Source organism: Leptopilina heterotoma, unplaced genomic scaffold, assembly GCF_015476425.1.
Source record: "Leptopilina heterotoma isolate Lh14 unplaced genomic scaffold, ASM1547642v1 Lhet_550, whole genome shotgun sequence".
Classification (NCBI taxonomy): domain Eukaryota; kingdom Metazoa; phylum Arthropoda; class Insecta; order Hymenoptera; family Figitidae; genus Leptopilina; species Leptopilina heterotoma.
Genome location: NW_025111120.1, coordinates 406,761 through 419,971, shown reverse-complemented (window position 1 = coordinate 419,971; position 13,211 = coordinate 406,761). Strand labels below are relative to the sequence as shown.

The 13,211-nt window shown below is 34.4% G+C and overlaps 1 protein-coding gene across 1 annotated transcript in view; it reads left to right on the top strand.

Moving 5' to 3' along the window:
• Window positions 1-13,211, top strand: part of LOC122508725 (sodium-dependent dopamine transporter-like) — a 346,409-nt gene that overhangs the window by 30,524 nt on the left and 302,674 nt on the right. The gene's annotated exons all lie outside the window — the stretch shown is intronic.

Below are 13,211 nucleotides of genomic sequence, written 5' to 3'. Positions count from 1 at the left end.
CAAATAGACATATCTTTATCTCTATATATAGATTAGACATAAACGAATTATTTTATTTTTATAATAAATATTGAGTCAAAATTTCTAAAGTTGGTCACATAAAACAAACTTTTTAAATTTGCATTATGTCTATACATAATTTGTTACAGTCGGGTGGTACAAAAACATTCCCCGCATGCGTTTTCAAAAATTTTAATTTTTTTAATTAGTTGTAAACAATTAAACTTTAAAGTACCTTTTTAGAAAATTCACTATTGCTTGGATCTTTTTGATAAAATTTAATAATAATAACAACAAGAATGTAAAAAATTTATGATCATTTGTGCAAAATAAATTGTTAATGTACTTTTTAAATAATTAAAGTTTTAAGTGACTTTTGGAATAGTTACGAAAAAAATCAAAAACTACAAAAATCTATATTTCCTACACTTAAATTTCCAATAAAATAATTTTGGTACCTTTAAAAATTGAGCAAATTACATAATTTTAAAGACAGTACATTATAAAATTAACCGAATAAATTGTTTAAAAAATATTTGAATAATTAATTTATAGTTTTTCTTTTATACTTGAATGTTTTAGTTACAAAAGAATGCACAATATAGTTAAAAATATAAATTTCTTGCCCTAAGTGCAGTTTATGAGAAGAATAATAATAATTAATTGTATAAAAAATTAAATAAATTGTTATACTTTTTTTGATACATCACAAACACTCAAACATTATTTTAATAGGATTTTTTGATTAGTTTTCTTAATTAATAAAGCTAAAAGAAATATATTGACGATTTTATGATTTTATTAATACTTATTGTTAAAACAAACATTCAATTTCGGTAAAAAATTGTGACCTGTCAAGTGATTTGAAACAAAAAAGTAAATTTTTTCACGAATTTATTTCGTAACTATTCCAGAAGTCACTTAAAACTTTAATTGTTTAATTAATTAACAATTTATTTTGCATACATAATCATGAATTTTGTAAATTCTTGTTGTTATTAATAGAGGCATTATTTTTGTATACATATCTCTACCAAATATTATTAAATTTTATCAAAGAACAACGAAGAAATAGTGAATTTTCTGAAAGGCTACTTTAAAGATTATTTGTTTATAACTAATTGAATAATTAAAATTTTGGAAAACGCATTCCAAAAATGTTTTGTACCACCTGGCTGTAACAAATTATGTATAAACAAACTGCAAATTTAAAAAGTTTGTTTTAGGTGGCCAAATTCAGAAATTTTGACTGAACAAAACAAAAAACAAGTTCTGGGCTTGTATTTTTTCTGAAAATTTAATTTTTTGAAAATGAAACTAATAAATTAGTGCTGTTTTTATTACTCGAGAAATTTAAAATAAAAAATATGAAAAAATTGATTTTTTTCCAAAAAAACAAAAAAAAATTTTTTAATTATTAATTTTTTCTTATTATTTAAAATTTTTTCAAAAAACAAATTGCAGATTTGAATTCGTGAGAAAAAGATAGCCCAGTTTAAGAAAAAAAAGATCGAAATCCATCAAATTGTTTCAATGTTATGACAACTTTTGTGAATTTGAAAGTTTGAATTCAATTTTGGCGCGAGCGATAGTCGATTTCCCCAAAAACTTCAAACGTCACACACTTTTTACCAAGTTCTTTATGAACAAGAAGTGCATATATGTTTACATTGATTTTTTTAAAAATAGCATACTATTATTATTATTATTATTATTATTATTATTATTATTATTATTATTATTATTATTATTATTATTATTATTATTATTTTTTTTTTTTTTTTTTTTTTTTTTTTTTTGCTTAGGGAATTTTGGGAAATCTGTTTACAGATACCTTGGATTCCGCACTCCAAGGTTATGTGGGGTTGGTAAAATAAAAAAAAGGGAATTTAAAAAAAGGATAAATAAATAAATGTTATAATAAATTTAATAAACTGGCGACCTACTACCAGCCCGACCCACTAAAACCCGTAACCCTTCTTTTGGAGCCCTTTACCCTCCCTCGGAACTGTCGTAAGACTTTAGCCTTCGAGGGAGGCGCTCCAACTCTATCGCTGCTGCGACTTTGTTCTGTGTCTGCGGTTCTCCTGCGTCAATAGTTAAAAAATTTAAAACTATTTCAATATAAAAGCGGAATTAACAGCACAACAACAATAAAAAACAAAAATTTTAAGAAGTTTAAAAAGTCAAAAGATAAAATTATAAACGGATATATAAAAAAAAATAAAAATAAACGCGTATAAAATATTGAAAACATAAAATTGTACAAAGATGAATAAAAAAAACAAAACAAATTAAAAAAAATGTATAGGGACAAATAAATCACAAAATAAATTAATAAAAAACAAACAAACAAATTAAAAGCTGTTTAAATTACGCTTTTTGGCGGCCGTCGAGATCCTTCCTCGACATAACCGAGATTATGAAGTTCTCGACTTGCCGCCAATTCTCTTCCGACTGGGTCATCAGCGATACCATATTCTCCGGTGTAACTTGACTGTTTACACCTTCGAACATGGCCCGCCTCTCCAAGTCCCATTTTTTGCATGAGAAGAGGGTGTGCTCCGCGTTGTCCTCAGGGAACTGGCAATATGCACACACCTCGTTCTCGCGTAATTTAAAGCGACACAGGTACGAGTTAAAACACCCGTGACCTGTGAGCGCCTGAGTCAAATAATAGGAAACCTGACCGTGTTTCCTATTTATCCAGGTGGCGAGTGCCGGGATAAGGCGATAGGTCCATCGACCTTTTCCCTCACCATCCCATCTTTCCTGCCATCTTTCTATGAGCCTGTGCCTCGCTTCTTTGCGGATCAGGCCCTTGCTTGGTCTTAATTCCTCATCCCAGGAACTGCTTTCTTTAGAAAAGAGAAACATTTCTTCCCTTTCCCTCGCCAAGAGATCTGCTGGCGGGACACTTGCAAGGACCTGCACAGCACTCGTAGATACCGTCTTATATGCAGAGATGATACGCGTTGTTATCGATCTCTGCGCCGACAGTATCTTTTCACAGATGGTAACACATCTTTTACTCCTCAGGGATGGGGCCCACGCTGGTGCTGCATAGAGCATTTTAGCGTGGGCGACACTCGCCACCAGTCTTCTTTTTTGTTCACGGGGTCCGCCAACATTTGGCATTAACCGTGAAAGATTAGCCGCACACTCGATCGCCTTATTCGACGCCGTAGCCATGTGGTGGTGGAAGTTTAACCTTCCATCCAACTCCACACCAAGGTATTTAATTTGTTTACTCCACTTGACCTCGAATCCGTCTATCACGATTCGTGGGAGCTCATAACCACGTCTGTCTGTGACTAGCAGTGCCTCGGTCTTTTCCAGGGCCATTTCAAGACCTCTGGTATCCAGCCAGCTTTTTGCTAGTCGCAGACATTCGTTCACCAATGTCCCAAGAGCCTCCTCACTCTCGGCAGTGCACACGAACAACGCGTCGTCCGCAAAGCCGATGATCATCGCACCTTCGGGCAGATCCATTCGCAGAAAATCATCGTAAGATACATTCCATACAAATGGACCCACCCTCGAGCCTTGAGGAGCCCCACGCTGCATCTCTTCCCTGAGAGTGCAGGTGTCTCCCTCATATATAACCCACCTGTCGCTAAGATAATTATCCATTATCCGCAACAAGTAGGGCGGCATGTTTTTCTTTTCCATCGACTCGATGAGATCTTTCCATCTTGCGGAATTAAACGCGTTGCGTATGTCAATTGCTACCAACGCGCAGAAGCTCTTCTTTTTCCCAGGTCCCAATTTGTTTTTTCCTGCTTTGGCTATGTCCACAACTGCCTGGATGGCATCAACTGTGGACTTGCCTTTACGGAAACCAAATTGGTAATCGGATAGACGATTCTCTTCGGTCAAGTGGCCCTGCATTCTCTGGAGAACCATATCCTCTAGAAGTTTACCCATCGTATCTAGCAGGCATATAGGCCTGTACGATGAAACCTTATCTAGAGGTTTTTCACCTTTCCTTAGGAGGACTAACCTCTGTCGCTTCCAGTCGCGGAAGAACTCTCCTCTCTCAAGGCAAAGATTGAAGCATCGAAGCAGAATCTGGGGTGAAGTGTCGATTACCAACTTTAGGATCTCGTTACTTATCCCATCGATTCCAGGCGCCTTGCCTGTTTTTAATCTTTTGCCTGCTTTTTTCAGTTCACTAAGTGTGAAGAGTTCTTCCTCTTCGACTTTGCAAAAACTCCAGTCCCTTCTAAGGTATGGTTCTGCAGGAGGAAACAAAGAACTTATTATCTTTCTGACCCAATCGGGATTGTCCAGGCCGGGGGTCTTTTGCCTCGTCACTAATTTCTTAGTTACGATTTTAAAAGCCAGACCCCATTGGTCCTTATCGACCTCCTCGATTAGGTCCTTCCAGCTACGGCGTCGCGACTTGCGGATCTCTTTCTTGAGGTCCTTTTTCGCCTCCTTGAAAGCCTCTTTCAGCAAGGGATCTCCCTTAGAACGGGTATATGTCCTTCTTGCTTTGAGGCATTCCTTTCTCAAGGAGGACAGTTTTTCTGACCACCAGTGCAAGGATTTTTTCCTTGGAAAGGCGCCTTTGCGACGTGGCATCGACGCATTGCAAGCGGTGACGATTATATTTCGCACCGCTCGCACCTCTCCATTTAGACTTTTCGGCCTCCTCACCCAACCAGAATCCTCAATTAAGATAGATTCTTTTAGGGACCGGCTGAACTTCTCCTTGTCGAGTTTCTTAATGTTCCACGAGAAGGTTTTGCGACTAGGAGCTTCCTGTCTCTTTCCTCCTCGTGTGTCTCCCATTGAGACTGAGAACTCAATGTACTGGTGGTCACTTGCTGTATATTCCTCAGAGACCCGCCAGTCGCTTATGCGGCTAAATATATTAGACGATGCTATCGTTAGATCTATTATCGATCCGATCGCACCTCGTCTAAACGTCCATGTTTTTCCCCGGTTTACAACTAATAAATCGTTCTTGGAGATCATTTCTCCAATCAGAATTCCTCTCTTGTCGAGCCTCGTCTCACCCCACTCTGGCGACTTTGCATTAAAATCGCCAGTGATGATGACATCCAGCTTGGATTCTATGAGGCTCGATTCTAGGTCTTCTATATTGGCTTCGAAGGTGGTCAGCGGGTCGTTGGGTGAGAAGTAGCAGCTATACATACGTATGTTAGCCACCTCTATCCACACAAACCCGCTGCTTGTCTCCAAGAACTTGTCAACCCGCAATTCTGGGTTGCACAGCTTGATGGCGGCTCTCTTCGCCTTATCCTGATACCAAGGTGCGAGGTCGCTTCCTTGATACTGCTCACTGCAGAACAGGATATCCACCTCATTTTCCCTAGCTGTTTGCATCAGGAGCACCTGTGCAGCCTTACTTGTATGCAGGTTGACTTGAAGGAGCTTTAAGGATTTGCCCTTTTAAGTTTCTCCAGTTCCTCCTTGTAAACCGGGCAGGAAATTCTTCCAGGGATATGGTTGACTTCCGTTTTTCCCAAATCTGTACACGTTATGCACTTTGGCTTGTCATTAGTACACTTTTGGAGAAGTGTCCCGCTTCGCCGCATCTCCGACAGTTTTTTGTTCTGTCGGGGCCCTTGCAAATTCGGGTCACGTGTCCATAGGCTAGGCACTTTTGACATCTTGTCACTTCTAAGTGCGTTCGGATGGATGCATTTATCCAGCCAATACGCACTTTGCCCAGCTTAAGCAGACTCTCGCTGTCCGTTTCATTCAAGCGTACTAGTGCCACTTTCGTACCACCAAAACGTGTCAGAAGTCGGCAAGTCACCTCTAATTCGGGCTTTTGCAACTTCTGCTTTAAGACGGTTAAAACGTCCTCCTCTAAAGTTGTTTCGACAAGATCCCGAATTTCGAGGGTCTTTTTACTGACAAGAGCCGTAACCTCGGCCTTGTCCAGAAGAACGGAGGTAAGATTCTGAGCGAACTTTGAAGTTTCACCCCCCTTTTTCACAACAACAAGAACCTCTTTTTTAAGAGTTCTCCTAATTTTCACAATCTCTGTTCCAGTTTCCTCTGGCTTTACCGAAGTTGTAGCCAGTTTTATGAGATCATGGTAGGTCTCTGGATTCCGGGCCACAATTTTTATTGCCTCCGTTGTTCTAATTTTGGGGGGGCGCTTCTGAAGTCGCTCCCTCTCCTCCGCTTTCTTCAAGGCCTTTTTCTTACGGGCCTCCCGTTTCCTATTGGAGACAGTTTCAAAGTCTTTTTCGTTTTCAGGCTTATTTGCCACAGTTGCCTCCGAATAAGAAGCAACCCTGGCCGAAGCAGCCTTACTCACCTCCGTCTCCATAACAGTAGGGTTTGCCTTGGTCTCCTTGCTCTTAACCCTCTTACCCTTGGGAGTGGTCACAGAAGAATCAGTCTCCGGACCTTCAAACTCTCTAGGGCGCTTCCTTGGGTCGATGGACTTGCTCTCGCTGGATGTGGCGTGCGACATCGATCTAGGAGTTTCAGGATTCGACCTTGGTTTGCTTGGGCTAATGAAGGGCTTAGGTATAAATCGCAGGTTTCTGCAAAGCACCTCGTGCACCTTCTCCATTGCCACCATTCCATCCTTAACATCCTTGCTAATGTTTTTTTGCTTTTTGCAAGCACGCCACATACTATCCAGTATTATTGGGATCAGATCGACCTGTTCTAAAACATTTTCTTCGAATCTGCTAAGTCCCACATCCTCAGAATTTTTTATTTGGCTCCCTCCAAAATCCTTGGAGCCGTCTGCACCGACTACCGGGGCTTGAACCCGATCAGAATCGGTGACGGGATTACCCTCATTTGAGGTACCCGCTTGGAGTAATTTATTTGAATCTTTATCCATTTCATTCATTTCTTTTTGGTTTTAGAATCAGGGAACCACCCTGTTGGTTGCCCTTTAGTGAAAAGCCCCGCCACCACGGCAAGGTCTACCGAACATATCCATGATGTCAATCATGTCTGGCAGTGGATAAGCATCCACTTCTCCCAGCACATCAAAGACATCGATGATGTTCGGTAGTGGACAACCATCGGCGGGGATTATTATTATTATTATTATTATTATTTTTTAGCATACTATTTATACTAATCAACTAAAAAAGTATGAAAAGAGAAATTAAAAATATCAACAAATAAAGGCTCAGGAATTTTTTGAAAAAAAAAATTATCTCCCTCTTCTTTTGACCTAGATCAAAAATTTTTTTGCAAAATTTGCAGGAAAGAATGAGTAAACTAATGGCGTTCATCCCAAATTGTTAAAGCAAAAATTGTTGATGCATGGATCATTTGTTTATAAGCAAAAAATTACCCCCGCTAAAAAATCAGTTGTTTTGTAAAAATTCAATTTGCCACAAATTGTGATTGACAGATTGTCATTTCATAAAGAGAACCCATAAAAAAAACTGATTTTTATCCAACCCAAAATGTAGAAATTCCGTTGAAAAAAACCATGTTTTTAGTTAACAAATGGAATTTTTCATAAACTATATATGCGATTGGCTTCAAATTTTGCATACATCTTAAGGGCCCTGAGAGGCATATTTTTGGAGAATACCGAAAGAATTAATTAACCTTTGTTCAAGTTATTAAACAATTAAGAAATTGTCATTTTTAGTGGTTTAAATTAATTTGCAAGTAAACAAATGAACCAATTTTAACAAATGACCCATCATTTTACAGGTATTTCTGAGCTCTATAACTTTTAATAACAACTTTTTCTCATATAATTTCATGGGAAAGAACAGTCATCAAAAAAACTGTTTTTCGGCACTTTCAAAGTTGTTTATAACACGCAGCCTGTAAAATCTCAAGTGGGAAACATATACACATTCATACTACCACCCCACACTATATTAATCCACAATCAAAAGTCAGGTATCAATTTTGGCACGAAAAAACACAAGGCGACTGGACTATGTCGATATAAATGAAACCCATGAGCTTATTTCAGAGATTTATTTGTGAGATTGATTCGGAAAAATTGTTAACTTCTTTCACCTTTAATATTTAATTACCGAATGATAAATTTATTTCCTTTAATTTTGTCAACTAATTTCTTCAGAATTTGATAGTATTTTTACGAAAACATAAAAATTTTAAATGTAAAGTCATTTAGAACCATTGTTTTCGATGCCACTCCAAAAAGAGTGTGCACGTGAGCAAAAAATATTAATTGTCTCAAAAAGTATATTTTTAAAAAATTTGGAAAAAATATATATTAAAGGGGACATTATATGGTACTTCTTGAGAAAAAAATTGGAAGTGTAACTTCAAAAAATTGCCCTGAAAAATTTATTGAAATTTTTTTTAAGTCGTGTTATTTGTTTTTATAACACATTAAAACTTCATTAAAATCGGTTCAGTAGTTTTCGAGAAAAACGAGTTTTTCGATTTTGCTTTCCCCCTCCATAACTCCCCGAAAATTACAAATTTCAAGTTCACATTTACAGGAATTGTTACTCATGTTGGTGGTAATATGTGGAATTAATTTGAACCAATTTCAAGCCGGGCAGATTTTACATACTTACCCCGAGACGCATGCTTATTCCCGAAATCTTTTTTGACTAAATAGTTATTTGATATAAAACTACTTAACTTAAAATTCACATAATATGCACATTATTTGACATAAATTTCATTGTATATAAAAACCATTTAACATAAATATCATTTGTCATAGAATTCATTAAACAGAAATATTATGTTACATAAAACTCAGATAACTTAATTTCCATTTGACATAAAAGTTATGTAACATAAATTTCTATTGACATAAAAATCATTTAACATAAATTTCTTATGACATAAAATTCATTTAACGTAAATTTTATTTGTTATAAAATTCATTTGACATCAATTTCATTTGGCATAAATGTCATTTAACGTAATTATCATTTGACATAAATATCATTAGACATAAAATTATCTTGACATAAATTATATTTGACGTGAATATCATTTAACATAATTATTATTTAACGTAAAATTAAATTTATATAAATTTTATTTAGCATAAATTCCATTTAACATAATTCTCATTTGGCATAAAATTTACTTGACATAAATTTCATTTGGTATAAATCCCATTTAACATAATTTTCATTTGACATAAAGTTCACTTGATATAAATTTCATTTGACGGATAACTCATTACACATAATTCTTATTTGGCGAATTACAACGTTGTTGTTTATTGGCGAATTACAACGTTGTTGATAATATCTAATTGGTTACTTTTAAAATTCGCGCCGATATTGTTATGTAAAATGTAATTTGTGTAAAATGATTTTTATGTCAAATGAGAATTTTGTTGAATGACTTTTATGACAAATGAGAATTGTGTTAAATGTCTTTTATGTCAAATGAAAATTATGTTAAATGGGATTTATACCAAATGAAATTTATGTCAAGTAAATTTTATACCAAATGAGAATTATGTTAAATGGAATTTATGCTAAATGAAATTTATATAAATTTAATTTTACGTTAAATAATAATTATGTTAAATGATATTCACGTCAAATGAAATTTATGTCAAGCTAATTTTACGTCTAATGATATTTATGTCAAATGATAATTACGTTAAATGACATTTATGCCAAATGAAATTGATGTCAAATGAATTTTATAACAAATAAAATTTACGTTAAATGAATTTTATGTCAAAAGAAATTTATATTAAATGATTTTTATGTCAATAGAAATTTATGTTACATAATTTTTATGTCAAATGGGAATTAAGTTATCTGAGTTTTATGTAACATAATATTTCTGTTTAATAAATTCTATGACAAATTATATTTATGTTAAATGGTTTTTGTGTGCAATGAAATTTATGTCAAATAATGTGCATATTATGTGAATTTTAAGTTAAGTAGTTTTATATCAAATAACTATTTGGTCAAAATAGATTTCGGGAATAAGCATGCGTCTCACTTACCCCCTATGTCCTTTAAAAATAGGAAAATTAAAAATGATTATCTAATACAAGACATGAATCCTGAAGTCTGGACCAACGCAAATGAAACACTCAATACTTTGTCTAGATTATGGGTGATTTACAGTTATCGCCCAATAAATACGGCACTGACTGGTTTAAATGACAAAATATTGGTAAACAATCATTTTCGAAAAAAAATTTCTGCACAGAGGCAAATACTTACATATCGTTCACTCCAAGTGGAATGTACGTATGTATTAAAAACAGTTAGAAGTTACGTATCTTCCAAGATTTGTTTAGAAACTACGTATCTTTCAGTTCCGTGCGAAAACTACGTATCTTTTCTGTTCCATGCAAAAAGTACGTATCTCTGACATTCGCTTTAGAAACTACTTATAAGTTTGCGCTTTAAGGTTAGAACTCATCTATGTCTGTTTTTAGCATTTTTAAGAAAAGTATTGGTACTAATAGTGTTTAAATTAATTTTTCAAATACATGAATTTTTATGTTCATTAGTTGCTGCTATATTTAGTAGTTGAGATTTTAACAAATGTTGCTTTACAATTTTGATCGTTTAATTCCGTGCATAATGTACGTGTATCTGGTTTCCGTGCAGACCTTACGTTTCTCAGAGTTACCGTGATTTCGGACATGCCTATTGACAAAACACACAACTAATGTTTGTACCCCTGTGGATACACCTGAAGAGCCTTTTGGGTGCATTCATAAGTACCAGGGAGGCGTTCGCGCCCCCACCTTACATTCTATTCACAAATCGAGTTTCAACTCTACTCATATACCATGGCCTAAAACAATCTAACGAATCTAACTGATGTTTGTAAATACATAATTTTGGTTAACAGGACAAAAATTAATTAAATAAATAAAAGTTATAGTTGTATCCATGGAGTAGTATAAGGAGACCGAACGCCCGTGATGAATCCGCGTCAAACGTGGCCGCATTTTTCATAACAGTGATTCCTCTAGGCTTACTTACATCGATAGAAGAGCCTCTCGCGGAGGAGAAGATCATTATATTTAAAAACAAAATAAGACATGACATAACCTCTAATTTTGTTTATAAAAGTGATTGTTAGTTCAATGAAGCATGTAAAAAATAAATTGTGAGTGAAAATGCCTGCTGCTGTCTGTGTAGTGAAAAATTGCAATTCTTCTCTCTTAATTATAGAGAGAATTTTAGTAACAATTAAGTTATGTATATAAACAATATTAATCGCAACAATTCTCACATATACTTACTTATTTATCTCTTTTCACTTCCAACCGAGCACTTTCAAAATTAATATTGAATAAATAATAATATATTATAATTATAAGATAATTATTAATGATAATTGTCAACTATTTCCAAACAACACTAACCTATAAAAATACCAACTGCACTGTACAATAACAATTAGCAGACGATTATTAGTGACATTTTTCCCCGTTGGGGGCGCTTCTATCGATGTAAGTGAGCCCAGAGGAAACACGGTAATGAAAAGTGCGGCCACTTTGCGTTAGTGGCGTTCGGTCTCCATATACTACTCCATGGTTGTATCTATACTGAATTAAGTGTAAAATATATTTAATGCAAAATATTTTTTAAATTAAGTGGAAACAAGTCAGATTTTCAATTACAACATCCATGTTAGTAAAGCAAGGAAAACTTAACCTCAAAACAAAGTGACAAATTTTTACTACACTGTAAAAAAATCTGGTGTAAATTTACTATGTCCGACGTTGGAAAGTTTGGTCACTATGTCCGACGTGGTATTTTTACACGCCGACTGTAATCTACATAACCTGCAAATATTTTTTGAAATAATATTTTCAGTCGTAACTTTTTGTATTTATGAAATATAGCCCAAAACTTTTTGTAATATTATTTACTTATAAATTAGCATATACTTTCTATAAATGTACATTATATACACTTTTTTAGAGTTATTTATAAAAACTTGAAAATTTTTTGAAAATCTTAAAGGAATAAGAAAATTACATTCGCCATGTAATTGTACAGATCGTGCGACGTAATATTACGTCAAAGTGTAGAAATACACGCAATGTAAAAATACCACGTCGGACATAGTGATCAAATTTTCCTACGTCGGACGTAGTAAATTTACACAAAACTATTAAATTACATAGTCGTATAATGTAAAATTATTAAAAATAGTAAAACTACTTTTGGAACGAAATAAATTTACTACGTACAACCTATAATTTTGATGTGTGAAATTACAAGTTTCGTGTTATTTTACACCAGATTTTTTTACAGTGTATTTCATTGTAGGAAATTTCTTTAATATTCGTAGCTGTAAATGTTTATTTAAAATAATTGAAAATGTAAAAAAAGTACCTGTTAATCCTGAATTAAAAAAAAGTATTAGAAAGCACATCAATATCATTCCTCGAACTTCTAGTCATTACTGTAGGTCGAATTTTTCCAAGGAGTATCTACACGGAGAGAAATCTGTTGCGAATAATGCATAGAGTAGAGGTTATGAATATAGCATAAGCACTTACTAGCGAAAAGTATAAGAGGTCCGCCTAATATTCAGGCGGACTCGAGCAATAAATAGGCTCTCTGTTAGGATTTTAGCATCAAAGAATCTATGGAAAAAGTATATGAAAAGTTTCAAGCATTAATCCTAACAGATTTCTCTCCGTGTAACTGAAGAAATTTAATCCACTAAAATGTACGATTTATATGTAGATTGGATGAAAGAATTCTTTCCGGATCAAAAAATTGCAACAATACGACAGTATAGAGATATTTTCAATTCGGAATTCAACATAAGCTTTTTTGTTGCGAAGAAGGATCAGTGTGACGATTGCGTTAAGTATAAAAATGCGCAATCTATACATACCCAGATAGCACGTAAGCTTGCAGCAAGCTTGAGGCAAGCTTGCCGTGCAATATTTGCAGTATTGACGTGCAAGTTTGCGGCAAGCTTGCCACAAGCTTAAAATGTCTCACTTATAGCAAGCTTTATGTGCAAGTTTGCTGCAATATTGCACTACAAGCTTGCAGCAATATTGCACTAAAGGTTGGCGCAAACTTAATGTAATCTTATATGGAAATTGTTTATTATATAAAATTAATAATTTATTATTAGCAACAAATTTATATTTAATATTTTAAATTTTTATTAAACATTAAAAAATTATAACAACGTTATAATAATAATGTTATTAATTTCCCCAAAGAATTGGAGTTGGGAACTATTATCCATGATCAGTGGATAATAATTAAAAATTGTCACCGTCG